This window comes from Neofelis nebulosa, chromosome 2 (assembly GCF_028018385.1).
Source record: "Neofelis nebulosa isolate mNeoNeb1 chromosome 2, mNeoNeb1.pri, whole genome shotgun sequence".
NCBI lineage: Eukaryota > Metazoa > Chordata > Mammalia > Carnivora > Felidae > Neofelis > Neofelis nebulosa.
Window position 1 is genome coordinate 197151318 of NC_080783.1, and position 27056 is coordinate 197178373.

Genomic DNA, 27056 nt, shown 5'->3' on the forward strand with positions numbered 1-27056 from the left:
ACCACTGCGTGCCAGGCCCTGCACCGCCCCGTCCTCCAGGAAGGCATGACCTGGTTGGCAGCGGTGGATGTCAGCAAGGGCTACCCAGCAGAGGTAACATTCGCTGTGCACTGTGAGGCTGCTTTTAGGATTCTGCAGGGTAGGGAAAGAAGGTCTCCAGCACCTTCTCTGCCCGGGGCCAGGCCCTCTTCGGCTATTGCAAGAGTCCCTTCACTGGTTTCCCCACCTCTACCCACACCCCCCATTCCACTCTCCTTCTGCAGTCGCTGTGAGATTTCTAAAAGACAAAAGCAGATCACAATATTCACCTCCTTAGAACCTTCCATAGCTCCCTACTTCCCTCCAGACAAGGTCTGGATTCCTGGGGCCTTGTTTGTCTGGTCCCTGCTGACTCTGTGGCCTCAATGGCCACCTTATACTCTGCCCAGCCAGAGAGAGATCCCCTAGTGCTCCACTTCCCTTCTTACTTCCTCACCATCAGTCAGGCTGCCCCCTCTCCCTGGAACCGTCTGACCTCCCCACTTCACTAGCTAACTGCAGATTATCCTCAAGCTCCAGCTTATGGACCACTTCCTCCTAAAAGCCTTCCAAAACTGCTCTACCTCTATCACCTCCTGGGCTGTGTTGGGAGCCTCTCCTCTGTTCCCTTTGTGCCCTACACATCTATCATCAGAGCACACATCCCTGTATTTTCTGTCTGTGTTCTTGTCCATCTCTGCTGTTGGACATGCTCTCTGTCAGGGCAGAATCATGGCTGGGTAATTTACCTTTTAAGCCCTAAGAGTACCTGATAAGTGTTTGAATGAATGAATGAATGAATGAATGGATGCTCAATGTGGAGGCAACTAAGTGTTATGGCCTAGATAGAGGGAAGTCCCCTCCCCTACCCTGGCACTAAATCGTCCCCATTGTTACTCTGTTCCCTGTTTCCTATATCTAAGCCCTATCTTCCTAATTGGTCTGAGAAGGGGCTATGTGTGCTCTGTAAAGGCTAGCAGACCAAAAAGGATGTTAACAGCTAATAAACAAAGAATAGTTCTGCTTCCCTGGCAGTGAAAATGAAATGAGGTTCACCTCTTAAAGTAGCAAAGAGAAATAAGAAAATGATAATACACTATGCTGGTGAGGGTATGATGAAATTGGCACTTCTATGCGTTATTGGTGGGAGTGCAAATTGGAACATTTCTAAAAACAGTCTGGCAATAACGTGACAAGAGCTCAAAAAAATGTTCAGACTTCCTGGCCTAGTGATCCCATTCTTGGTCATCTGTCCCTAGAAAATAACCCAAATATAGACAAAGGTTTATGTACAAAGCTGTTTGCTTCAGTGGTTTTTTTTTTTTTTTTTTTTTACCATATTGAAAAACTGAAAACAGCCAAAATTTTAAACAATGGGAGGATGGCTCTGTAAATCATGTTACACAGTGACATAGTCTACAACCATTAATAACGGCCAGTGTTTACCGGCATTGTAATGACTCATTTAACTCTCATATCAACCTTACAAGGAACTGAGGCACTGAGAGATTAGGTAACTTGCCCAAAGTCAAGCGTGTATGGTTTGAACCCAGAAAGTCAGGCTCCAAAGCCCACGTTTTCCACCCCAACACTGGATCTGTTAGAAAGGACTGGAACCCCACTGCACTCATGCAGCACTCGTGATACATTTGTCAGGGGGGTGGGGTAGGGGAGCAGATTTTCTAAATTGTACGGACGGACGGAGCAATGATATCCATATAAAAACCAGGTACTGAGAGGAGGGAAGGAAAAGCCAGAATGCTAACAGTGACGGTGCTTCCGGCTTGGGGTGAGAGCAGAAATGGCAGGTTTGGACTTACCTCATTTCCCTATTCTGACTTTTCTGCAGGGTAGTTACGTGACTTTTTAAAAGGAATATTAATAAAACTATAGGTTCAGCAAGCTTAGGCTAAGCAACACAGCCCAACCCCTGCCCACAGCTCCACTAGGATTCTGGCCTCAGGCCCTGCGGGTTTACCCAGGAGGAGAGAAGGGCTAGGAGAGGGCCAGGGGCTTGCTCAAGGTCCCACAGTGAGCCTCCAGCCACACCCCAGACCCCAGTCAGGACACAGAGTCAGGAAGGGGCTCCCCGTCCTGGGTGGAGGCTTCGGAGGGGAGGCCCAGGCCAAAGCCTGCCCAGGTCACTCACTCCTGCTTGAAATCTCTCTCGGGTTCCCATCATTTTTGAGGTATGGTTCAAAATCCCCAGCACAGAGGCCTTTGCCAGTGAGGCTCTGCAGGCCATATGCATCCCAACAGGTACATCCCATGGCCTCCCTCCTTCCAGCCCCACAACACCACCTGCAGTTCCCCCAAAACAAGTTGCTCTTTCATGCCACCGTGCCTTTGCACAGCCTGTGTCCTTCCATCATCCAGCGAAAGCCGTGCCAGGTGCCATCAACCACCAGTCAGCTCAGGCGTCACAGCCCTAGGGAAGCCTTCCTGCTCACCAGCCCCCCCCCCCCACAGCTGTATTTGCAGCCTCTCCCCTGAGCTCCCACAGCCTCATGGGCCTCCTCCACCACAGCACTGATCCCACTAAGCTAGAATTGCCTGGTTCCTTGTCCACCCAGTCCCCGGCGTAGCTGTGAACTCCCTGAGATCAGAGCTTGGGTCTGGTTCTTAGTTACAACCCCACACCCCAACTTGGCCCCACAGCTCACCTGGCTCTTCTTTCAGGTCTCAGCTAAAGGTCACTTTCAAACTCTCCCTAGCAGAAAGTAGATTACCCTGTTATCCATACCCACAGCCCCCTGCATTCTCTGCCATCTCTCTATCCAGCCTCTGGAAACTCCCTCCAGTCGTGACTCGAAAGGACAGGGCCACCAATGCAGCCCCAGAGCCAAGTGCTGGCCACACAGTAAGTGCTCAGGTGCCTAGTTCATGCTAGGTGCTCAATAAACGTGCACTAAGAGAGAAGGGCTGTGCCTGAGAGAGGAGGGGTCTGTCCACATGGGCTTTGAAGACTGAGGGCTTTGCCAAGAGAGCCAGAGGGTAGAGGAAGAGCATTCCAAGCAGAGGGGCGGTGTGCGCAAAGACATGGAAAACTGGCTAGCTTCCCAGGGTAGCTAAGCGTTCTCAAACCTGCTCCCTGCCCCAGAGTGGCAACAAGCTGATGCTGGGGCTCAGGTGAGCTATGGGGTGGGGGCGCTCCTGGGAAGATGCGTTCATCCCATTGAGGGATGCACGAAGATCTCATGAAGGCGGGACTTACTAAAGGAGGAAAGCAGAGAGGTCAAGAGAAGCCAGGGAAGGGCAGGCCAAGGAGTAAGAAGTACACATGCAAAGGCCCAGAGGCAGGAATGCACAAAGCATCACGTTTGGTCTGGCGTGGGTATGGTGCAGGAATTTGCAGAGGAAGAAGGGAAAGGTGTCTGGGGCTGTTCATAAAGGGCCACAGTTCCAGGCTGAAGTGCCTGGATAAAAGGCCATGGGGAGCCATGGAAGGTCTCTGAGCAGGGGAAGGCCACGGTCAGGGTTTTCAGTGGACAGGTTATTATGGGGCCAGAAGGATGGTCTGGGAGGGACAAGCAGGAGATGCTCTAGGAGAGAGAAGCTGAAGTTTGCCATCTTCCCAGCTTGAGACCCCCATGCGCTCCAAGTTGGCCTCTCACGACCCCTCTGCCCTCCATGTGCCCCCACTCCATGCAGCCCAGAGTGCTGAGCCCCAGCTGCTGGGTCCCACCCTGCCTCCAAGAGCCAGGCCAGCCTAGGGAGCTCGTGCCTGGGAACTTCCTGTGGGGACCGAGGCTCCCGAGGGTCCTGGATCCAATTAGGCTGGGTTTCTGCAGCCCCGCAGGGCTGGAAGGGCAGTTTTCACTGAGGGAGGGACCGATCCGCAGAGAGGCTGCTATCTGTGCCCTGGTCAGTGGTAGCTGGGACGCTGCCCTTCCCCTCACAGTCCCTCCCATTCCCTGCCCCACCCGCTCTCCAGTACCAGCCACCCAAAGATACCCAGGGCAGTTATACTGTCTGGGAGCCTCGGTGCCCTCATTTATAGAAGGGGCCAGGTTCCCCTTCTCAGGCAAGAGAACCTGAGGTTCTCTTTCATGCCACTGTGCCTTTGCACAGCCTGTGTCCTTCCATCTGGGGCCATCACCCAGCTGGAGCCCTGCCAGGTTCCCATCAACCACCAGTCAGCTCAAGTGTCATGGCCCTGGGGAAGCCTTCCTGGTCACCGCCCGGCTGTATTTGCAGCCTCTCCCCTGAGCTCCCACAGCCTCCTGGGCCTCCTCTACCACAGCACTGATCCCACTAAGCTAGAATTGCCTGGTTCCTTGTCCACCCAGTCCCTGGCATAGCTGTGAGCTCCTGAGGTTAGTTACCCTTCTGCTGGCTTAGAATACATGCCCTTCTCTGCTTCCACTCCCCTGGGGACTCCCAGCTCCCATCCCCACACGGAACTCCTTCTGCCGGCGTGAAATGACAAGAAGAAGAAGTAACTGAGCCTGTGTTCCATGCCAGGCACTGTCAGACAGTTGACAAGCATTTCTCTCAGGCTCCGAACGACCCTGTGAAGTAGATGCTGTGAGCATTTCGAAAAACGAAACACATTCAGAAAGATGCTAAGAACATAGACGAACAACTAAATGACTTCTTAGAAAACACACACCCCGGGCACCCAACAGGCCCCGACCCCATGTCCCTTCTCCCATCCCCTGAGGGCCCCGCCCTCCTGGCTTCTACCCCAATCTCTTCCTTGTTTGGAGTCAAGAATGGGGCTCCGGCCCAGTCACACAGCTGATGAGGGCAGAGGGAGCTTGAACCCACTGCCGCCAGCTTGCTGTGTGACCTTTATAAAACAGAGTTTCAACGAAATCACAGTCTGGGTTCCTGGATCCTCTGAGGGACAAATGGCAACTCAGGGGCTAAAAGCAGTTTCTGTACAAAACAGCCCGGGTCAAAACCCCAGCTCGGGCCCTTGAGATTGTTACCAAACTGAGGATGACAATGGTGTGTCCACAGGGCTGTCGCTGTCATTTGGAGTTCGTAGGTACCCAGTCTTGAGAATGGTGCCTGGTGCAGTAAGGGCTCTGTAAGCCTTAGCTATTGTTGTTCTGGTAGGTTCTCTAAGGCGTAAGGGAGCCCTTCCCAACATTCCAAAGACCCACATGGAAATCTGACCAACCAAGGAGGTGAACTGGGCTGCGGTGGGGGGAGTACAGCAGCTCAGGCAGGCTTTTAAGACCCCCAGGGGCTGCTCCGCCGACTGCTGGAGAGCCAAGTCTGGGATTAACTCCAAACGGGAGAGCCGAATGCTGAACCCCCCAGGCTCTGGCCTGGTCCCCAGGAGCTTTCTAGACGGGTCCTAGAGGTCCCAGGCTGGGAAGCCCTGGCAGGTGGTCACAGCCTGTTCTCATGCTATGCCTCAGGATCCCCGGGGGGGAGGGGGGGGGAGGCAGCTTGTGGGGCAGGTCAGACAAAGCACAGGCCTGGGGTAGAGGCCGGCAAAGAGAGTGGGCCCTAAGCAGGGCAAGTCAGCAGAGGGTTGGCTGGTCAGAGAAGGGTGGGGAGGGCCCAGGCTAGACGCCTGGAGAGGGGCAAACAGGCCGGGGAAGACCTACTACAGGCCCTGCCACACCAGGCCCATCTTGCCCTTGCCCTTTACACCCTCCCTTTATATCACCCCCAAGGGATGGTCTTGGGGCCATCACCTTCTCCATGTTCCTTGATTTCCCACTTCATGGTCTTTGCCCGGGCCATTCTCTGGCCAGAATGCCCTTTACCTGGAACACTTCAGCACTCCCTCCCAGAAGCACCTCTGCCCTACATACACCGCAGTAAACCTAAAACCAAGAAGTTACAGAGAAGCGTAGCTTCCCAGAGAAGTATTTCCTTCCTAGCATTTGCCAAAATCTGTAATCAATCACCATCCGTGTGCTCTTTGGTGTAATATGGGTCTCCCCCGCGAGGGCAGGGACCACATCGACGCTCCTCACCTCTACCTGCAGCAGCATCTAGCACACGGCCTGGGATATAGTAAATGCTCAAGAAATACCACTGAACCAAGGGGAGAAGCTGAGCTGCCGGCTCCACCGCCGCAAGCAGATCCAGGCAGGGCATGGGTCCATACGCCAGTGCGAGGGTATACCTGAGGGCTCATGCGCAAGGCCCAGGATGTGAGGCTACGCCTTCGTGGGTGGAAACGAGTGTGTGCCTGCAAGATGTACCTACATGTAAGACACACGCGTGCCCAAGTATGCCCGTGTGCAGATGATGAAGCTGGTGTGGGAACGCACATGAGGGACAGGCTTGCAGCTACGCATCGTTTCCTGGGAGGGTATGGGCGGGGGTGGTAACCCTGTGAGTGGCGGGAGTGCATGTGTGTGTGTGATGTGTGTGTACCGTGTGTGTGGATGTGCACTCCAGCAGACGTGCCTCCTGAACTGCTGGCTCCTGCAGGCCCGGTTCGGGGTATGTCTGGTGGTGTTTCTGAAATAGCAGGGGAGCAGCCCAAGTTGGCAAAACCAGGCAGGCGGAATACGTCAAAAACGGTAGCGAGGGGCGCCTGGGTGGCTCAGTCGGTTCAGCGTCTGACTCTTGATTTCGGCTCAGGTCGTGACCTCACGGTTGGGAGATCGAACCCCGCATCGGGCTCCACACTAAGCATGGGGCCAGCTTGGGTTGGGATTCTCTCTCTCACCCTCTCTCTGCCCCTCCCTCTCCCTCTCTCAAAATAAATAAATAAACTTAAAAACAAAAAAAAAGGGATGGTAGTGAAATGGTTGATAGTGTGATTACGTATGAATGTGCATGTTTAAGTGTATCTGGGGGTGTGCCCACCCCAGCCAGGTACCCTCCCCCTCATCAAAGAACCTGAAATGGCTAGTCTGTCCCCTCAAGGAGCATGAAACCTTTGCCCAAAGCTCAGAGAAGGACCCAGATGGTGGGGGCCCATCTCCCCCAGCTGTATCCTATAGCTATATGGATGAAGCAGGGACAAGCCAGGACACTTTGGGCCTCAGAAGCAAATCCCTTGGCGTTCCCTACACACCTTATCCACTGAAGACACCACTTGGTCCCCTCCCCAAATCCTACCCAGTCTCCAAAGCCCGGCCCCAGCCGCAGGTTCCAGGAAGCCGTGCCCACCTCTTCAATCCCACCCAAGTGGCAGGTGAGGCACCGGACCCCGTATGGGGCCTGTACATCCAGGAATGTGACCCCTTTATGGATGTAAAGAGACAGGTACTAAAGAGGGAGCAGCTTCCCCAACAAGCACTGTTCCTGCCCTTAAACCCCAAGCCACATACTGTGGCAGCCTGTTGGCACCTGGGGAGCAGAAAGCGTGCCACGCAAAGCATTGTAAGGTGTGTGTGGCCTTGGACAAGCCCTACCTACTCCTCTCCCTTCCTGCTTTATTCCCCCAGTGGACAAGGTGAGGTTTGCCTGGGTAATCTGTGAGGCCTACCTCTCTCCAATTAGTGCATGACTTTAGATCTCAAATGATTCTCAAGGAATTGGGTACATAAACATCATCAGAGGGAGACTTTCTTGGGGCTACGTGGAGAGAGAACTGTCCTCTTTCCCCAAGTACACCAGGCCTGTCCGATACCCTGGGCAGGTGCCTAGCACAGTGCTCCAGGCACAGGAGGAACTCGGGACCCATGCTTTGTACACACTCATTCTTTCACTCGCCCGTACATTCAGCACCGTGCACCAAAGCTGTCTGCCCTTCAAGGAGCTCACAACTCAGTGGGGAGAAAAAGGCTGCCAAAGTCATGAAATCACAAGGTCAAAAGCACTGGGACTCCATAACGCTAACATCACCACCCAGTTGTTATTCACAGGGGAAGCGCAGCACTTTATACTTTGTAGAGAAAATCTTTCTGGCAAGGACAATTTGTCTGACAAGAAGAGGCTGGGGGCGCCCCACCACTCCAGCTGAGATCAGAGGCCCTTTTGTCAAGGATGTGGGAGGGGGATTATTGCTCTGTGCAGGGGCGGGGAGTGTCGGGTGAGGCTGGACTTCCCTTCAATAGCTGTAGGATTCTAAGGAGTCCCAGAGTACTGGGTTCAAATCCTGAAATGCCCCCACCAAGGTCTGTGGACTCGGGCAAGTTACCTAGTCTCTCTGTGCCTCGATTTCCTCATCTGTAAAATGGGGGTGACGACAATGAGAATTTAATACGTTAACACTTATAAACTCTCGGGGAACGTGGCCTGATCCAAAGGAAGTACTCTGCACGGTTAAATAAGTAAGGCAGAGAAAGTCCTTTTTCTAAGATTTTAAATCCCAGATCAGAGCACACGAAGACTCCAAGTGTCAAAGGTTCTGAGATTGGAAGAGACGGAGATTCTCAGATCCCATGATTTAATCACCTCGTTATTTCCTAACAACAGCCCGGAGCCTCCCGGGGGAGAAGAGGACAGAGCTCAGTGTCACTTCATCTCCCAGGCGCTGCTCTACACGCAGGGCCACTGCCACACCTGGGCTCCTGGCATTTCTTCACCTCCACTAAAGCCCCAGCCACACCGTGCTGGAAACACCTGCCGACTCGCCTGCGAGGGGCTGAAGCATGTTCAGCAGTGTAGACAGGCAAGAAGTGCAAATGAAGAATAAATGAGAAAGCTTCAGATACTGATAAGGGCCACAAGAGAAAGTGGAAAGGTGCCGACGTGACAGAGTGGGAAGCTATTCCAGAGCAAGTGGTCAGGGGAGCCCCTCGGAGGAGGTGACATCTGAGCGGAAACCTGTGAGACAAGAAGGTGCTGGCCATGCAAACATTTGGGAGGGTTCTAGGTGGGGGATAGGCAAAGGCCCTGCCAACAACCTGTAAATTCAAGGTGCAGAAAGAAGCTGGTGTGGCGGAGGGGGTGGGCCTGGGGAGGGGGTGTGCGGGGGTGCCGAGGGGCTCCAGGCAGGCCCAGACCACGAAGGGCCTTGTAGGCTCACAAAGAACTTTGGATTTTTGTTCTTTGAAATGCCCTGGAAACACTGGAAGAATTTCAGCAGGGGCACGACAAGCCAGGGCAGGGTGTTCAGGGTCCCCATCTCATTTCACTCATTTTGACGACATCATGATGGGTTTCAAAATCAAGGCGGGGCTTAGGTTGGTGATCAGCAATCCTTACCATCCAGGTCGCGTACACTGAGTTCCTACAACATAGCCTGGCCAGGGCTTGGAGACAGCCCAGACACTCTTGTCATCACTCCCCCAAACCCACAAGAGATTCACAGTGTACCTCATTTTAAAGATGAAGAAACTGAGATTGAAAAAGGGGAAGAATGTGTCCAAAGTGACACAAGCCATGTACCACCCTGTGCAAACTGTAAAGTCTGATTCACAAATGGGACTTGGTCCCAGGACCTGGATCCACCATCATGATGGTCTGTGGAACTAAAACCATTGATATTTTTAAGGCTCCTCTTCACCAAAAGACCTTCCCTGTGACACATGTAGGCACCCACGAATACTGCCCTATGTTCCACATACCTGAAGTCTCATACCTCTTCCCCATTGGCTTCAGAGCCCGGGAAGACTGTACTTGTACCTCACGTGGCCATCCATCCTGTGCTGGGTAAGCTGGGGACTGGATGGATGGAAGGATGGAGGGATGGAGGGATGGACTACCGAAATGGCCAACCACTAAACTCACAAATGGATAATGAAAAGAATAAAGGGATGATCTAGAAAGCCAATGAACAAATAAACACTGAGAGTAGTGGAAGGAAGGAAGGAAGGAAGGAAGGAAGGAAGGAAGGAAGGAAGGAAGGAAGGAAGGAAGGAAGGAAGGAAAGAAGGGAGGGAGGGAGGGAGGGAGGGATGGCTGGCTTTGCTTTACAGAAAGGCAGGGCAAGGAAGTATCTGCCCAGGAAAGGGCAGGCCAGGCTAGCTTCAGACCCAGTCCACACCTCACCCACACACAGCTTCCTTTCCATCTGGGGCCATCTTGCCTCCATTCCCCAAGCCTGAAAATAGCCTATTTCTTAGCCCCTGGACAAACCCACGTCTCTGGTGAGGTGTTGGCCATTACAGTACCCACTACCCCATCAGCAATCACCACCAGCAGCAATCACCGCTTCCCAGGGCCCAGTGGAGCCTAGCAGAGGGTAGAGTGGTTCACTCTCCCTCTGTGTGTCTCATAGAGGAAGGGAGACAGGAGACCAGGGTTCTGGTCCTAGCTGGGACCCAAACTGCTGGGTGACTTCAAGCCACTGGCTTCCCCTCTCTGAGACCAGGTGACCTCTCGGGGCCTTTTCAGCTCTGACATTCTATAGGGTTGGGGCCTCCAGATTTTTACATAGTCGCTGGGTCAGCAGAAGAATTTGAGAGACCAAACACTAGAAGGTAGGGGAAAGTCTTATCTACAAGCACCAACGTCCACCTAGAGGCCTGGACAAGGAGTCTGGAGGCTTGTTTAAGCCCTCATCTGCCACTGCTTAACATCTCCAAGCCTCAGTTTCCTAAATTTTGAAATGGGGTTAAATATCCCCACCTCGACAATTTCAACCCAGGTGAGTTTCGGGGAGAGCCTGATGTGGTAACAACCATGTACCACACTATGCAAACTGTAAAGTTCCATTCATAAACCAGGGTTACCATGGTCGGTTAGCGGGCAGTGAAGGGTGACGTGCTGTCCTACTCCAGTTCAGTTCTGTCCAAAATGATTCTTCCAGCAGTCAGGGCCTCCACAGAGAACAGTGGAGAGGGCCCAGAAGTGGGAGCCTAGACATCTGGGTCCTATCTCAGCTCTCCTAACTGGCAGTGTGACTTTGGGCAAGTCACTGCCCCACTCTGAACCTCAATTTCTTCATCTGAAAAACACCTAGCTTGGGACCCTCTGGCCCAGGCATGCCAAGTTCTGCAGCCCTGAACCCCTAACCACCACCCCCCATCCTACCCCGCCTTCAATCCCTGACTCTGCCCTCAGGGAGCTCACATTGTCATGTGGAGACAAGATACAAACCAGAAGTTGAGAACTAGAGGGGTCTCCCCTCCTGGAGATGCTGGGACAGGGGCTAGAAAAAGGCTCAAGGTCCTTCCTGAACAAACTTTCCCAAAGAGGGAAAGACCAGGCCCAACCTGCCCTGGAGCCTTGGACAGCGCCTGGGCCTGGCCTTCAGACCCTCCTGTAGCCTTCAAAGCCAGCAGGCTCTGACCTGTCCAGCAAGATACTTCAATAACTTTGCCCAAGTCCAAACTACCTCCCAGAGAGGTGCCTTCAGAGTGTGGACAGAAGTAGCAATAAAGGGTAGGAGGACCACCAGGGAGAGGCTCAGACTAGCAAACCAGTGCCCCCCACACACCGACCAGCCCTCTCCTGCCCCTCCCCTCAGATAAAACCCACTGGGGCCCCCCCTAGCCTGAACCCTGACAAAAGCCCACCACCCCGGGGGGTATGTGTCACCAGATGCCACCTCCAGAGGCCAGGAGGCCCACCAGATCAAAGAAGGGGCTCTCTAACTGCCAACCACCAAACACCAAACACACTGCCGGAGGCTCCAGAAGCCACCCCAGCGCCCGGGGCATGATTCCTGCCTACAAGGGGGCCCCCTGGCCACCCATGAAGGAGACACCCCCACATCCCCACACACACTGCTCCAAGGCAAGACAGGGGAGAGCAGGATTATTTCCTCATGCCAGGGGTCTGAGTTGGAAACCGTGGGCCCATTCAGAGCCCCTATTGCCATATTTGCCAAATCTGTGGATATAGTTCCTTACAATGCCATTTTTATAGAGCCTCTTCCAAAAAGACATTTCCTGGTCCCCCCAAGTCCCCATCACCAACCCTCCACGTGCCCCCCGCAGCTCTGAGGAAACCGGCAGTTAACTTTTTCCCAAAAATCCTGCAAAGGCGGCTGCCTGGGGAGGGGGGGGGGGAGGGGGGGAGAAATGGGCCGCGAGATCCTTTCGCGGCATTTCACCGCCTTCCGAAAAAAAAAAAAAAAAAAAAAAAGCTAAAAAAAAAAAAGAAGAAAACTTTCGGAGTTAACTTTAAATTCCCAGCCCTCCCCCCCAAATCGCCCAGCGGCTTCCTTTTTTTTTTCCTTTAAAGTGCAATTGCATTGTGTCTCACCTCCCCGAAAGGCTCGCGGCTCTCGCCAAAGAAAAGGAAAAAAAGCCAACCCTTCGGGTGCCCCCTCTGCTTCCAGCCGCCTCTCCCACATTCTCAGACAGTTTTATTAAAATTTTCAGACAAAAGAAAAACAAAAATGGCAGCCTGGCTTATTTTTAAAACAGGACAGGGACGCCATATTCTGCAGATCTGCAAAAAAGGGGAGAAATCCGGCACTGGCCGCTCCACCGGGCCGGCTGCAAAGTGCGCGAACCGCGCCGTTTGCAATCCGTTTATTTGCATTAAGCCCCATGAATCATTGTTTACCGGAGAATTGCAGCAGGTTTGAATAGCCCGGCTTAAGAAAACACACACACACACACACACACGCACACACACACACACACACACACACACACACGCACACGCACACACTCGGAGAGCAGACCCAGACACGCCGCCGGAGACACTTCCTACCCGCGCGCCGCCGCCGCCGCCGCCGCTCCGGGCCGGGCCCGAGGCGCAGGCGGCCCCGGGCCCTCGGAGCGCCCCGGCCCGCGCTGACAGCGCCCGCGCCCGGCCCGCGCCCCAGCCCGCAACTCGGCGCAACTTTCCCGCGGGCGGGCGCTCGGGCGGGCGCCCGCCGCCGCCGGGCCCGCTCCCCGCGCGCCCCGGGCCCGCACGGACCTGGCTGTGCTGGCGGCGGCTCCGGGACGCGGCCGCAGCCCCGCGCCCGGCGGCCCTCGCAGGGCCGGGCTGGGGCTCCGGCTCCGGGCTCCGGCTCGGGCTCCGGCTCGGTGCGGAGCCGCGCGCAAACCTTCCGGGTCGCCTGCTGTTCACTTCTGGGTTCTGCAAGCGCCGAGGCGGCGGCGGCGGCGGCGGCGGCGGCGGCGGCGGCGGGAGGCTGGGTCTGCAGCGCCGCGCGGCCCCCCGTGCGCTCGGCGAGCCCCCGCGCCAGGCGCCCGGCTCCGGGGGGGCCGCGTCGGGCCCCCGCCTCTCCGGCTGCGCAGCCCGTCCGGCCCCGGGGGCTCCCGCGAGTGGGCAGCGCCGGGCGCGGGCGACGGCGCGCGAGGGGAGGGGGCCGGGCGGGGGGCGGGGGCGGGCCGCACGCTGGGGGCCCCGCTCGGGCCCCGGGGCCTCGTCTCGCGCTCGCCGCCGCTGCCGCCGCCGCCGCCGCCTGGCAAAGTTGCGCCGCGCCCCCCGCCCGCGCCGCGCCCGAGGCAGAGCCACAAAGGAACTCCTCGCCCCCCTCCGCCCGCCAGAGCCGAGCGGGGAGGGCACCGGCGCCGGGCCCTAGGCCAGCCCCTTCCCCAGCGCGGGGGCTCCCGGGGCCCCGGCGGCCGCGGCCATTGTCCCGCCCAGGCCGGGCCGCCGCCTCGCCGCCCCCTCCCGGGTGATGGCGGGCTGGGGACCCGGGCCCGGCGGGGCCAGGCTGCCCCTGGGGGTCTCCTGCGCAGACGGCAGGCCGGAGGGGACCCCCGGAATGGGTCCCCACGGCTGGTAACCAACGACGGTGCTCAAAATCCAGGCTAAGATTTTTTTTTTTTTTTTTTTAAGAGGCGGACATGGGGATGGGGGCAGAAGTTTGTACTGGCCGGGCCACCCCTCCTTCTTTAGGTTCCGGCCCTCCCTGGCCCTAGGCCCGAGCCCCCAAGGGGTGGGGCCGCCTGAGGCTGTCAGCGGTTCTTCTCGCAAAGTCTGTCAGAGGTGGCACCGGCTGTCCCCCAGCTCCAGACCTTCGAGCCATCTGTGTGTGACTCCTCCTCCCGCCTCACCCTCCCCAGCCAATCAGTCACCAAGTCCTTCGGATTCGGCCTCCCGGGCTGTGTCAGCTTCCAAACTTCACTTCTACCTGAGGAGGCGGCCAGTCCCTGGGTCCTTTCACCGACTCAGACTTCTGTGACACTCAAAGCCACCCAGCCTCTAGGCCAAGAGGAATCAAGGCTGGCCCTGTCCTCAGGGAGCTCCCAGTCCCCAGGGAAGGACACACACACACACACACACACACACACACACACACACAATCACCTGCCAGTTGTTTGCTGGTCCTCCTGGAAGCATTCCCAGTTGGGTGAATAGTGACTGAGGATCCACCATTCCACGCTTTCCTGGTTGGCTGGAAACACAGCCATGAACAAGTTGGACAAAGTTCCTGTCCCCATGGGGAGTTCAGTCTTGTACAGGGTGTCAAGGCTGTGAGCAACTGGAGGACCGGGCCTATGTAGGCCATTTGTTTCCAAGCCCCAAGCCCCAAGCACAGTGCCGCACAGAGGAGGGCACTAAACAATGTGGCAGGAATTAGTTGGAATTATAAAGCCCAAGGAGGGGGCAGGGAGGGGAGGAGTGGAGATGACACAGAGGAGGCCACTCTTCCTCAGCAAGGTGGAGGTCTTCTGAAATTAGATATAGGGTGAACCAGGTGGGGAAGAAGGAAGGACCTTCCAGTGTCCAGGAAAATGGGGGCGATAAAAGTATCAACTCATTGCTGAGAAGCTCAGTGCGATAATAATTAATAAATGGAAAAGGATCTCTCATGCAGAAGAATTCAAAATAGTTTATGGAGATATTCAAGGAGGGGGAGCAAACCCTAGGCTCCTAAGGTGTAGGCTGCAAATCGTGACTTCCTTCCAAAGTGCACGGTATGGAAAGGGAGGTGAAAGGAGTAACTTCACATTGGGGAAACCTGACAGCTACTACCATAGCCAGGTGATCAAGGCCAACACCAACAGCCACAAACCATGTTTTCAGTAAGTCACTTGATATGGCATGATAAAAGTGACACTTTATGTCTATGGTCTTCCAATAACCTATATAACGCCAGTCTTGTCATGACAAAAAACATGAGACCAACTCAAGTAGTAGAACGTCCTAAAAAACGCCTGACAGGGGCGCCTGGGTGGCTCAGTCGGTTAAGCGTCCCACCTCGGCTCAGGTCATGATCTCATGGTTTGTGAGTTCGAGCCCCACATGGGGCTCTGCGCTGATAGCTCAGAGCCTGGAGCCTGCTTCGGATTCTGTGTTTCCCTCTCTCTCTGCCCCTCCCCCACTCATACTCTGTCTCCCTCTCTCCCTGAAAATAAATAAACATTAAAAAAATAAAAAATAAATGATTAATTAAAAATGTTAAAAAATAAAATTAAAAAATGCCTAACTGATACTCCTCCAAACTGTCAAGGTCATCAAAAACAAAGTGAGTCTGAGAACCTGTTACTGAGAACCTGTTAGGCCCAGAGGAACCTAGAGACATACAGTTAAATACCCTGTGGTCTTGGAACAGAAAAAAAGACATTAGGTAAAAACTGAGGAAATCTTAATAAACTATGGATTTTAGTTAATAATAATGTATCAGTAAAAGCATTCATCAGTATTTGTAACAAGATATGATAAACACAGTAACATAAGATGTTAAAAATAGGGAAAACTGGGTAGGGGATATATGGGAACTCTATAGTACTTTCTCAATTTTTCTATAAATCTAAAACTGTTCCAATAAAGTATAGTGCTAATAAGAAAAAGAAATTCCTAAAAAAGTGTACTAACCCACATTGTTGTTGATGCCGTTGTTCAGTGAAATGATGGTTGGTGAAGCACCTAACACATTCTAAGGGCCCAACAAATGTTATTATGTTGCTATTATCACCATCATTGTCATTCTAGGCACCTGGAATAGCACGTGCAAAGGCACTGGAGTTTAGGGTGAAGAGAGAGATGGGGGACAGAATCCTGAAGGCTTTGATTGCTGAGTTGTGGTCTTTATAAGGGATTTATGTCCAGAGAGTACCATAATCTGGTCCATCTCTGCCTCACCAGCCTCCTGTCTAACTACCTGGAAAGCTATGCTCCAGCCAGCCAAAGTGGGCTGCCATCTTGGTCCTGGTCATCTCCCTTCCGAGGCCTTTGCACATGCTGTTCCCTCTGCCTGGGACCTTTAGTCCTTTTCTCCCCATGTCTTCAGTCTCTGGCAAACACCCACTTGTCAAAGCTCAGCTCAAACATCACTTCCTCTCTGAAGTTTTCTATTTATTTTGAGAGAGAGAAAGAGGGCAAGAGTGAGAGTGGGGCAGAGAGAGAATCCCGAGCAGGCTCTGCCACTGAGCAGGGCTCGAACCCATGAACCAGTGAGCTTGTGACCTGAGCCCAAATCAAGAGTCAGACACTCAACCCACTGAGCCACCGGGCGCCCCTCTGTGAAGCTGTTCTAGATCGTCTGCACATGGAAAGAGGCACTTTCCACTGGTTCCCAAGAGCACCATGGTCGTCTGGCCACACTGCTGGCAAAGCATTTATCATGATGCGTTAGAATAAATGTTTGCTGAATGGATGGACAAATGATGGGGTGGACTGCAAGCCCACTCTCATCCTCTCCAATTCTTCAAGCCCTCCTCATTCTCTTCCAGGAAGCCCTCCACCGTGGCCCTCTTCTTTAACTTTTACAGTTTAGCCCCTGATTATATTCTAACTACTGTGCGCATAAGTAGCTGTCCCTGGCATGAGAATTAATTCTTTGAGGAGGAAACCATGTCTTCCATGTTCTGTTTTTTCACTCATTCACGCATTCAACAAGTATTTACAAAGCACCTCTTCTATGTCACAGTTAGGGTCCCAGGCACTGGAGAGGCAGTGCATAAGGTCCAGGCCCGGCTCTGATAGAGCATCAGTTAGGATTATTAATTAGCCAAGATAAACCAGATTACACTGCATTGCCAAAGACCTCTGGAACCTTAGTGACATAAGAGTGGTTTCTTTTTCTCTTGTGCCACATGCCTATCCTGGATCCTCTGCTCTAGCGCTTTGGAGACCTAGGCGGACGAATCCCCGCCATCTTGAAGCTGCACCCATGGAAAGAAACATACGACCGATTTAGTTACCATGGCAGGAGACTACAGACTGGGGAATCGTGCGCCATATTCCTCCCCTTCAGCCCGGAAGGGACACACATACACACACACACACACACACACACACACACACACACACACACACACCACCTCTCCTCACGCCCCATTGGCCAAGACTCATCACGTGGTCCAGCCCAAGTGCAAGGGAGGCTGGGAAGTGCGTCCCTCTGGAAGGAGAAGAGGAGCGGACTTTAATTTAGGGAGACAGATTGTAACAGGTAGTTACGCAGATAATTATTTGTCTCATAAGAGCTGCAAAAGAGAAATTTGGGGTGTCTGGGAGTGGATAAGAGATCAGGGAGAGCTTCTCAGAGGAAGGGACGTTTAAGTCGAGACCAGGGGAGAGATGGGAGAAGAGCGTTTCTGGTGAAGAGAAGAACTATGTGTGGAGGTTCTGGGGCCCGGAGGAGCTGGCCCTGCTGAAGGGCCACAAAGGACAACGGAGCAGCAGTGACTGAGGGGGACTGCAAAATGACCCTGGGGCTCCCTGGCAGGGATTTAGCTTGAGAACAATAGGAAATCGTGAGGAGGCAGGCGTTAGGCAGAGAAGTGATGTGATCGCATTTCGTTTTAAAAGGTCCATGTGCCTGCTGGGGAAAGAATGGACTGGAATGGGCAAGGCAGAAAACCAGGGAGACTTTCAGAGTCTCCCAGATGAACAGTGGTGGTGGCTTTAGCAGAGATGGAAAGAAGTGGACAATATGTGGGACGTATTAAGGACTTGGTGACGGATGTGGGGAGTTGCAAAGCAGCAGGTATCCAGGCAACCCTCAGACCCTGCTACTCCTGTCATGCTGAGCACAAGGTTGGCTTCCCAACATTACATCCCCAGCTTGCTCACAGTGAGGCCTCAATACTATGAGATTTCCATCTTCCTGTCCTTACCCTCCACGCTAGCCAGCAGCCCCCTCCTCCTTCAAACGGGCTGTACCTCCCATCAGAACTAAACCAATCTTGGGACACCCGGGCAGCTCAGTCGATTAAGTGCCTGACTTGGGCTCAGGTCATGATCTCCCGGTTTGCGAGTTTGAGCCCCCCGTCAGGCTCTGTGCTGACAGCCCAGAGCCAGCTTCAGATTCTGTGTCTCCCTCTCTCCCTGGCCCTCGCCCACTCACATTCTGTCTTGCTCTCAAAAATAAATAAACATTAAAAAAGAAGGAGAAGAACTAAACCAATCTCAAGCGTCAACACAAGCACTTACTAATCGGACGCCACAGGAGCCCCTGGGAGGGAGGCTGGCAGGGATGTTATCTCCCATTTCACAGGAGGGGAAACTGAAGCCCAAAGAAGGAAAATGGTTGGCTAAGTTTCGGGGTCAGGCCTGCAGCTGAGGCCCTCCAACCCCCGGTCCAGAGCACCTGGTTCACAGTGGGCGCTACGTGGTGTTAGCTGAAAGACTGAGAGTAGGCATGCGAGCTCTCTGCCCATTCACCCTCTTCACCTTTGTTCGTTTTGCTCCCTTTAAAGGGGCTGTGGAGTTTAAGATGATAGATTAGGTTTAAGAGTCCAGTAAGAGCTGGGTTGAACCCTGGCTTGTCACTTATCAGCTGTTAATTGCAGGCAAATTTCTTCCTCTCTCTGAGCCTCAGTGTTGTCCTGTGCAAACTGAGAGTGCTGACGCCTACTTCACAGGGCAAGTACCCATGAGATCATGGGTGAGGCCGTGGCAATGCAGCTACCTGAACTTCAGGGACCCACCCCCCTCCACCCCTCCGCGGGGAAAAATCTTCCCTGAGAACACCAGCCCACGCTCCCCCACACTTCCCCACCCCCAACAGGAACTTCTCAAGCCCTTCAGTTTGTACCATCCAAGTTATAACCCGGAGAAGGGTCATTTAAATCCCAAACTGGCCACTCTGCCTTCTTAAAGTGGTGGCACAACTCATACTACTCTCCTTTCCGTTTTCTGCTTGTTTGTTTGTTTTGCTTTTTGGGTTTTGGTGTTTTGTTTTGTTTTGTTTTGTTTTGTTTTGTTTTTGTTTTTTTTGCTTTTTTGGCAGGGGAGAAGGGGAGGAAAAACTTCTGCTTCCTCTGGAAAGACTCTGAGTATTTGGCCTCTGTTAGCAGAGATATTAATGGAGGTTAGGCTACACCAAGGCTGTCTGGGAGCTGAGCAGGAGATGGAGACCTAAATTGCTCTACATGATGAAATGACAGGGATTATGGCCCCCAAATGTCACATGGTCTGGCCCCTCGAAAAGCCTCCATCCTTAACCAAGACTACTTTTCCCCTCGGCCACTCTGCTCCAGCCATGCAGGCCTCCTGTGGGCTCATGGAAGGCATGCTGATTCCTATTGTCACACAGCCTTTGCAGTACCCTCCTCTTGGCATGTGCTCCCTGCCTGACCATACCCACCATGTCCCCAATCACCTGGTGAACACCTACTCACCTAACACACCATGGCTCATAGCCACATGCTGAGGGGAGCCTTCCGTTATTTTCAGGATGCCCTCATAGCTCCACGGACTCAGCGGTTTTTGTACACTTGCCCCAGCTGTGATTCTGCATTCAGATTTCTAATCCCATGATTTGGCATCACACGATGAACTGGGTACTCAATACATATTTGTTGATTCATTCATCCAATAAAAAATAAATGAGGGGGGGTTGAGTTTTTGAAGGTGAGGAGGCTCTGAAAATGAACAAGCTGAAATAGGTGAGCATTGTCCTGAGATGTGGGGATGATTGGTGAAATGGGTGAGCCAGAGGAGAGGGGTGCCAGTGAAGAGGCGACTGCAGAACTTGTCGAAACAGAAATATTATTACTCAGTTTTCTGCCCTTTGCGTTGCCATGACACCCCCCCCCCCACGGTTTCCTCCAGCCTTCAGGAAAATGAGCCGCATGCTGGATGTTTGGTTGGCACTGGGGTGCCCAGATTGTCCCCGAGCTGAGAGGAAAAACAAGCAGAGGAGAGAATGCAAGGGCACTGGGAGTAGAAAGCAGGAGCTGTAAGTGATCAGGACTTCATAAGTCACTGGAACTTGAAGAAATCTTGGGGATTCCACATGATGTGAGGGAGGAAATTCTAGCAAATTTTTGTTTAAATCTCAAAGGACTCAAAATCTGGGCTTTAAACACAGAAAATGTTGTGACTGATTAGCAATGTCCATCATGAGCAGTGACAGCTAAGTACATAGACCAGCCTCATGCTGGGGCCCCCAGGTCTACCATTTAGCTTAGTGTTTGCTCAGCCAGAGCGCCAAGACTATGTCTTACCTGTTGTGTCTCTACCATTAGTAGTGAAATGGGGCTTGTAGGATGGGGGGAGAGGATGGGGGAGGAGAGGGGTACAGCAGAGCCAGAAGCAAGTCTGAGCCCCAACCAGGCAGGGCAAGACATGTGGATCCAGGTCATGACTCTGGTAAATCCCTCGATGAACTGGGGCAAGCCACCTTGCAATGCTGGGCCTCAATTTCTTCCATTGCAAAGTAGGTCAGTGGAACTTGTGGCAAGTTGTAGGTGAAAGTCATGACTGCTTTCAGATCAGGCACACGGGGTTCAAATACTCCCACTAGCTGTAGGACCTAAAGGCATCTCGGTCTTCTCATTTATAAAAGGAGGGTAAGAATCCTTAATTCACAGGACACTGTGTCAGGCTTAGAAATTGTATACATTACCATTTACCAAACATTTATTATAAGTGAGGCATCTTGCTGGGCTTTTTATGGGCATGATCTCACTTGGGGAAGGCACAGTGCCCAGGACCTGGCCAGTTCTCAGGGAGCGTTAATTCCCCATTTCCTATAGGATCTAAGGAGTTTGTGGGTATGGAAGGGCTGTATTATCCACAAATCACCTTCAGAAGGTGATGGCAGTAACTATTTACAGCCCTTCCCCCCAACTCCTCCAATCCTCCAGTGATGGGCTGTCACAGAAGATCTGGACCCAGTTGTCTTTTATGACTGGCCCGAGGGCTGCCAGAAGAAAAGGGCAAAAGTGCCATAATGAAAGGGCAGACAATTACCTTCCCTTATAATTACCATTTGCAGTAATTAAATAATAATAGCCTTTTGTAGGCCCTGAGAACTCAAAGCAGCCCACATGGATAACATCTGGTTCTCTTCTCTTCTGCCAGGAATTGTGTGCCCACAGGGACAGGATGGGGAAATTGAGGCAAAGAAAGAAATAAAGCGAGCCATCATCCTATGCCATACACCAATCAGGATGTCGGAGTCATGAAAAGACCTTTAAAGAAGTGACTCAGACTGGCAGACAGCTGGGGGCCTGTGTTTGGGGTCCCGGCTCCAATGCTCACAAGCTGTGTGGCTGTGACTGGTTCACTTACCCTCTCTGGGCTTCGTTTTTCCCATATGTAAAATGAGATGGAACCAACACTTGACCAATAAGTCTGTTGTTCTAGGCTTTATTCTATTCATGTATAATACTAAGGAATTCTTTTGCCACTGGGTTGCAAGAGCTAGAAATCCATCTCAGGGTAGCACATAAGCAGAAAAAGGTTACTGGCTCACAGAATCCAAGCCATGCAAGAAGCAGAGGTCTTGGGAACAAGTGAACCAGGGTCAAGGACACTTCAGGCCTCCCTCCTCTCTGCCTCCCTCATATACCAACTTTATTCTTTCTCCACTTATCTGCCGAGCGCACCAACAGCTATACTAACCTGAGGTTTAGAGCTTCAGCCGCCTAATGGACTCTGCTTTCATTGGCCCTGCTTGAGTCAGGTGACCGCCCTGGGGCCAATCAGCTGCAGCTAGTAGGGCAGCGTCTATAACACCCCTGGCGACTGATAGGGATGGAGTGAGAAGGGTGCCCACGAGAGGTAGGGGGCACTGGGCAGGTGAAATAATAATTATTCACTAAAGCGAAATTCTTGCCCAGGGCCTGTAGAAAAGCGAAAGAGAAGTGTCATAAAACCAGAGCAATGGTATAAATCACCAGGAATACAGAAATGCTGAGAGGCTTGCCTGGGAGGGGGCAGGGGAAAGCTGTAGAGGCTTCAGACAAGAGCTCGCTGATCTGTATACCCAGTCCTATTTGGGCACCATTCTGTATGCTTCAGCAACGAGGGGAGATGCGGTCTCCAGGCTTCTCAATGGCCTGGGGGAAATACTCCATGAGTGCCCCCCGTCGGTGGCACTCGGTGCCCCCGTCCTTCGTAGGGGGAATGCTGCAACTCTTATTCTAACCAGGTGGTTCCAGTGAGGACTGGACGTCAACGTGACCCAAGCCAGGCCAATCAGAATTCTTCTTCCCGCCTTGGGCACTTAAGGCAATGGTCTCAGAAGAGACCGTCCAAGAGAATAGAAATCCCCTGCTGAGAGGGGCAGAGTCCAGGGAAGAAGGCCCTAGGCAGCATCCCCATGCCTCCACCCAGCCCCCCATGCCTCCACCCACCCCCCAGAGTGCAGCCTAACCCCAAGTCCCCCTACCTTGGCTTGGCTGTGATGAGCCAGTCGAATTCCCCTTGGGCAGGTGTGCTGGTTTTCTAGGGCTGCTGTTAACAAGGTAACACAAGCACAAGAACTTAGAACAGCAGGAGTTTATTCTCTCACAGGTCTGGAGGCCAGAAGTCTCAAATCAAGATCCACACTGCCTCCTCAGGTTCTACAGAGAAATCCCTCTTTGCCTCTTCCAGCTTCTGGCGGCTCCAGGAATCCCTAGGTTTGTGGCTGCATCCATTCCCCCTTTGCCTTTGTCTCCACATGGCCTTCTCCATCTGTCGCTTATAGGGTCACCTGTCATTGGATTTAGAGTCAACCCCCATACCCCACAGTGATCTCATCTCAAGATCCTTAACTTGATTACATCTGCAAAGATCCTTTTTCCGAATCAGGTCACATTCATAGGTTCTGGGGGTTAGGACACAGGGGTTACCATTTAACCCTCTATGGCGTGCTCTGCCTTGTGTCCTTGTAACCCACAGAACCCTCACTCATATGTGCCTTGGCATTAGGCATGGATTGATACCCCGCCCCTCCCCCCCTCACCCCGTTTTTCCGGTTCTGGACTCAGAACATTTGAAAAACTAATTCTACCTCCTTTAGAGGAATGTGATCCTTTTCTGAGCCTCAGGGTTTGTTTCTTACCTATAAACATGGGGCTAATACAATATATCCACAGAGTTATTGAGTGGATTAAATGAAATGGCCCACAGAAGACCCAGTCTCACCATTTATACTCTCCATCCAGCTGGTCTCCTGAGCCCTGGTGGCGGACAGAGAACCCAGGTCCTTGCAGAGGAGTAACCACATGACGCCTCGTTCATTCATCAGGTTCCCTAGACCCGACAAAAGCAAACTTCTGCAGAGCTGAGGGCTAGTGCCTCCTTCCAAGTCTGTTGGCCCCAGAGAAGGACAGGAATCCGAAGGCTGACAAAATGAGGTTCGCAGTCACATAGGAAAATCCCAGAGATCAAGAAAACACAATATTGGTAGCTGCTCCCCACCCAGTCCTCCTCCACCCTGAGTGCCAGGTCCCACACTCAGTTGCCCTTGACCTCACTTCAATCCTCATTACAACCTGTGTGGCAGCTCTCGGGATCCCCATTTTACAAACCAAGTTGCTGAGGCTCAGGGAGATGTGGCAGGCCCAGGTGAGCAAGTGAACGGTGGGGCCCGGTGGGACCCCACATGCTGCACCTGTGTGCACCGCGTTGCCTCAGCAAAGCTCTCCCCCTGAGTGTCTCCTCCCCACGAGCAGTAACATCGAGGCCCTTAGAAGCCCAGCGAGACGACCTTCTGAACGTCCCTCCTCCTTCAGACTTTGTCTCATTCACAGTTGTACGCTAAGTGGCTACAATAGTGCCTGGCACAGAGCTGGCACTCCATAAATATTTGTTGAAGAAAATAATGTGGGTAGAGAGGGCATTCCTGAGGTTAGTGCCTCAGGGAAGGGATAACAGGACAACACAGGTAACAAAACCCTAGGCCCTGACATTAGACATATGACTTAAGAGAACATTTGATAATCCCTGAGAGGGCAAAAGACACCCCTTCCCACCCACCCTTTCCTACCCTGGAGATAGGAAAGGCGGAAGGAGAATCAGAGGGGAGGGAGAAACAAAGCTGAGAACGTTCAAGAGCCCCAGAGAAGGGAGCCCCAGATGGGTCTTGGGATCTGGAAACGGAGGCCCACGGGCACCCCATATACCTGGTGCTCTGCACACACAGACAAGGAGGAAATGCCTGCAGCTTTGTCCAGGCAGGGAGTGGAGCAGGCTGGGAGGGGCTGAGGCGACGGGGGACCTGAGGCAGGGCGGGGTGGGGTGCTGGGAGGCCGGCCTTCCTGAGGCTGGGAGCTTACAGGAGCACAGAGGTCTCCCATGTACTACCCTGGCTGGAGTTCATGACCCCGGGGTCCCATCCAGCTGGCAAAGTCTGCAAAATGAGATAATGTTTGTAAAAGCACTTTGCAAATCAGATACCACAGGTCATTTACCAGCTCCACTTCTCAATCCATCCCCACCACCTTCTAATCAGTGGGAAGCCTTGATTCTGACCATGGATTGATTTTCAACCCTGGTTTTCAATGTCTTAATGAATTTTTGTCTTTTTCTGAGTTTTCATAGGTACGATCGTGGGTGTGCCTCTAGCTGCTTGCTGGATCCGATTTTAAAAGTTTGTCCTTATCCTATTTAACTTTTCAGAGCATATGTTGCCACTGACCACTTCCTCCTGGGGAAAATCTTACCTCCCAGGACTTCTGTGACACCACTGTCACTTAACATTCCCTCTGCCTCTCTGATTACTCCCGTTTGTTTTGCTGACTTCTCTTCCTCAGCTAGGTTGTTGTTTTTTTTTTTTTTAAGATTTTATTTTTAAGTCATCTCTACACTCAACATGGGGCTCAAACTCACAACGCCAAGATCAAGAGTCACATGCTCCACTGACTGAGCCAGCCAGTGGAGCTCTTAAATATTGGTCTCAGCTAGCTCTTAAGTCTTGGTCCCCCAGGGTGCCCGGGTAGCTCAGTCAGTTAAACACCAGACTTCAGCTCAGATCAAGATCTCGTGGTTCGTGGGTTCAAGCCCCACGTCAGGCTTTGTGCTGACAGCTCAGAGCCTGGAGACTGCTTTGGTTTCTGTGTCTCCCTCCTTCTCTGCCCTTCCCCTGCTCGCACACGTGCTCTCTCAAAAATAAATAAACATTTAAAAAGAAATTAAAAAAAAAAAATCTTAGTCTCCCTAGGGTTCATCTTTGGTTCTCTCTTCTCTGTGTAATTTCTTCCACAATCAGTAGCTAAGTATGCTTCTCAGTTCTTTTCTTGCCTTTACCACATATACCACTGGGTCCAGCTGGGTGCAGCTGGGTCCAGCCTCACCTGTCTGTTTGTCGGTTGGTAAACATCCATTTTGAAATAATTTCAAATTTATAGAAAAGTTCCAGTAACGGCACAAGAAACTCCCAGATATCTTTTACCCAGGTTCACCATTTGTACACATTTTGCCTCGTTCACTGTTATTTTATCTCTAAACATGTATCTTCACATACACACAATACACACCCATATGGAGACATCCTGCCCCTTTCCACTAAATATTTCAGGGTATATTTCCTAAGAACAAAAGTAGTGTCTTAAAGAACAATAGGGGCGTCTGGGTGGCTCAGTGGTTAAGCATCTGACTTCGGCTCAGGTCATGATCTCACGGTCCAGGAGTTCTAGCCCCACGTCAGGCTCTGTGCTGACAGCTCAGAGCCTGGAGCCTGCTTCCCATTCTGTGTCTCCCTCTCTCTCTGCCCTTCCCTCCCCCCCTCATGCTCTGTCTCTGCTCTGTCTCTCTCTCAAAAATGAATAAACATTAAAAAAAATTTTTTTTAAATAAAGAACAATAATACAATCATCAAGCACAGGAAATTTAGCATTAATATGATTTTCTTGTCTAATCCACTGTCCATGTTCAAATTTTGTCAGTTGTTCAAATAATATTCTTTATAATTATTTTTTCCCAGTCCAGGATCCAATCCAAGATGATGCAACGGTTTTATTTTACTTATTTATTTTTTTATTATTTATTCTTGAGAGACAGAGAGAGACAGAGCATGAGCAGGGGAGGGGCAGCAAGAGGGAGACACAGAATCCGAAGCAGGCTTGAGGCTCTGAGCTGTCAGCACAGAGCCCGACATGGGGCTGTACTCACAAGCTGTGAGACCAAGACCTGAGCTGAAATCGGACGCTTAACCAAGTGAGCCACCCAGGCTCCCCAACGCAATGATTTTAATTATCGTTATTAAAGGAGACTATTTTTAGTCTCCTTTAATCTGAAATAATTCCTGAGACTTTCTTTGTCTTTTTTGACCTTGAGATTTTTGAAGATTCCACGGACAAGTTATTTTGTAAAATGTCTTCCAGGTTTGGTCTGTCTGATGTTTCCTCATGACCAGAATCAGATGATACATGGGGCGCCTGGGTGGCGCAGTCGGTTAAGCGTCCGACTTCAGCCAGGTCACGATCTCGCGGTCCGTGAGTTCGAGCCCCGCGTCAGGCTCTGGGCTGATGGCTCGGAGCCTGGAGCCTGTTTCCGATTCTGTGTCTCCCTCTCTCTCTGCCCCTCCCCCGTTCATGCTCTGTCTCTCTCTGTCCCAAAAATAAATTTAAAAAAAAAGAATCAGATGATACATTTTTGGTGGGAATACCATTGAATCTCTGTGTCTGACCTAGGGCATTTGACCCCCCAGAACAAATCTGTTTTAAATTAATACTCCCCTCTTCTTTTTTTTTTTAATTTTTTTTTAACGTTTTATTTATTTTTTGAGACAGGGAGAGACAGAGCATGAACGGGGAAGGGTCAGAGAGAGAGAGGGAGACACAGAATCTGAAACAGGCTCCAGACTCTGAGCTGTCAGCACAGAGCCCGAAGCGGGGCTCGAACTCACGGACCGTGAGATCATGACCTGAGCCGAAGTCAGACGCTTAACCGACTGAGCCACCCAGGTGCCTCTATACTCCCCTCTTCTATATGACACAATCATTTTCAGAAGTAATCATGAAATGATATGAGTGATAATAATGGCCTAGAAAAGAAACACAGAAATACCACTAAACTAAAAATATGAGAACATATTTTTTAAAATTATAGTACACAAAAGGAAAACACAATCGTTAATAGTGTTTAATTACATAAGAATAGGGAAGAAAAACGTATCTGTCACAGAAACGCATAACAACCGTACAGTTCCTGTTTTT

General features: G+C 52.1%; 1 protein-coding gene and 1 long non-coding RNA gene across 3 annotated transcripts in view; both read right to left on the reverse strand.

Moving 5' to 3' along the window:
- Nucleotides 1-12838, reverse strand: part of ZNF362 (zinc finger protein 362) — a 39898-nt gene extending 27060 nt beyond the window's left edge. The window contains exon 1 of one of the 2 annotated variants that reach the window (XM_058718171.1): nt 12703-12838. The gene's annotated coding sequence lies outside the window, so the exon portion shown is untranslated. The remainder of the gene's footprint in view (nt 1-12702) is intronic. The other variant, XM_058718170.1, reaches the window with a different exon arrangement.
- A 9559-nt stretch (nt 12839-22397) lies between these two features.
- On the reverse strand, nt 22398-24214 carry LOC131493582 (uncharacterized). The gene is made up of 3 exons (XR_009252767.1): nt 24024-24214; nt 23044-23151; nt 22398-22609 (listed from the first exon to the last, which is right to left on the reverse strand). It is a non-coding gene; the product is annotated as an uncharacterized LOC131493582 (long non-coding RNA).
- Between the last annotated feature and the right edge of the window lie 2842 nt (nt 24215-27056).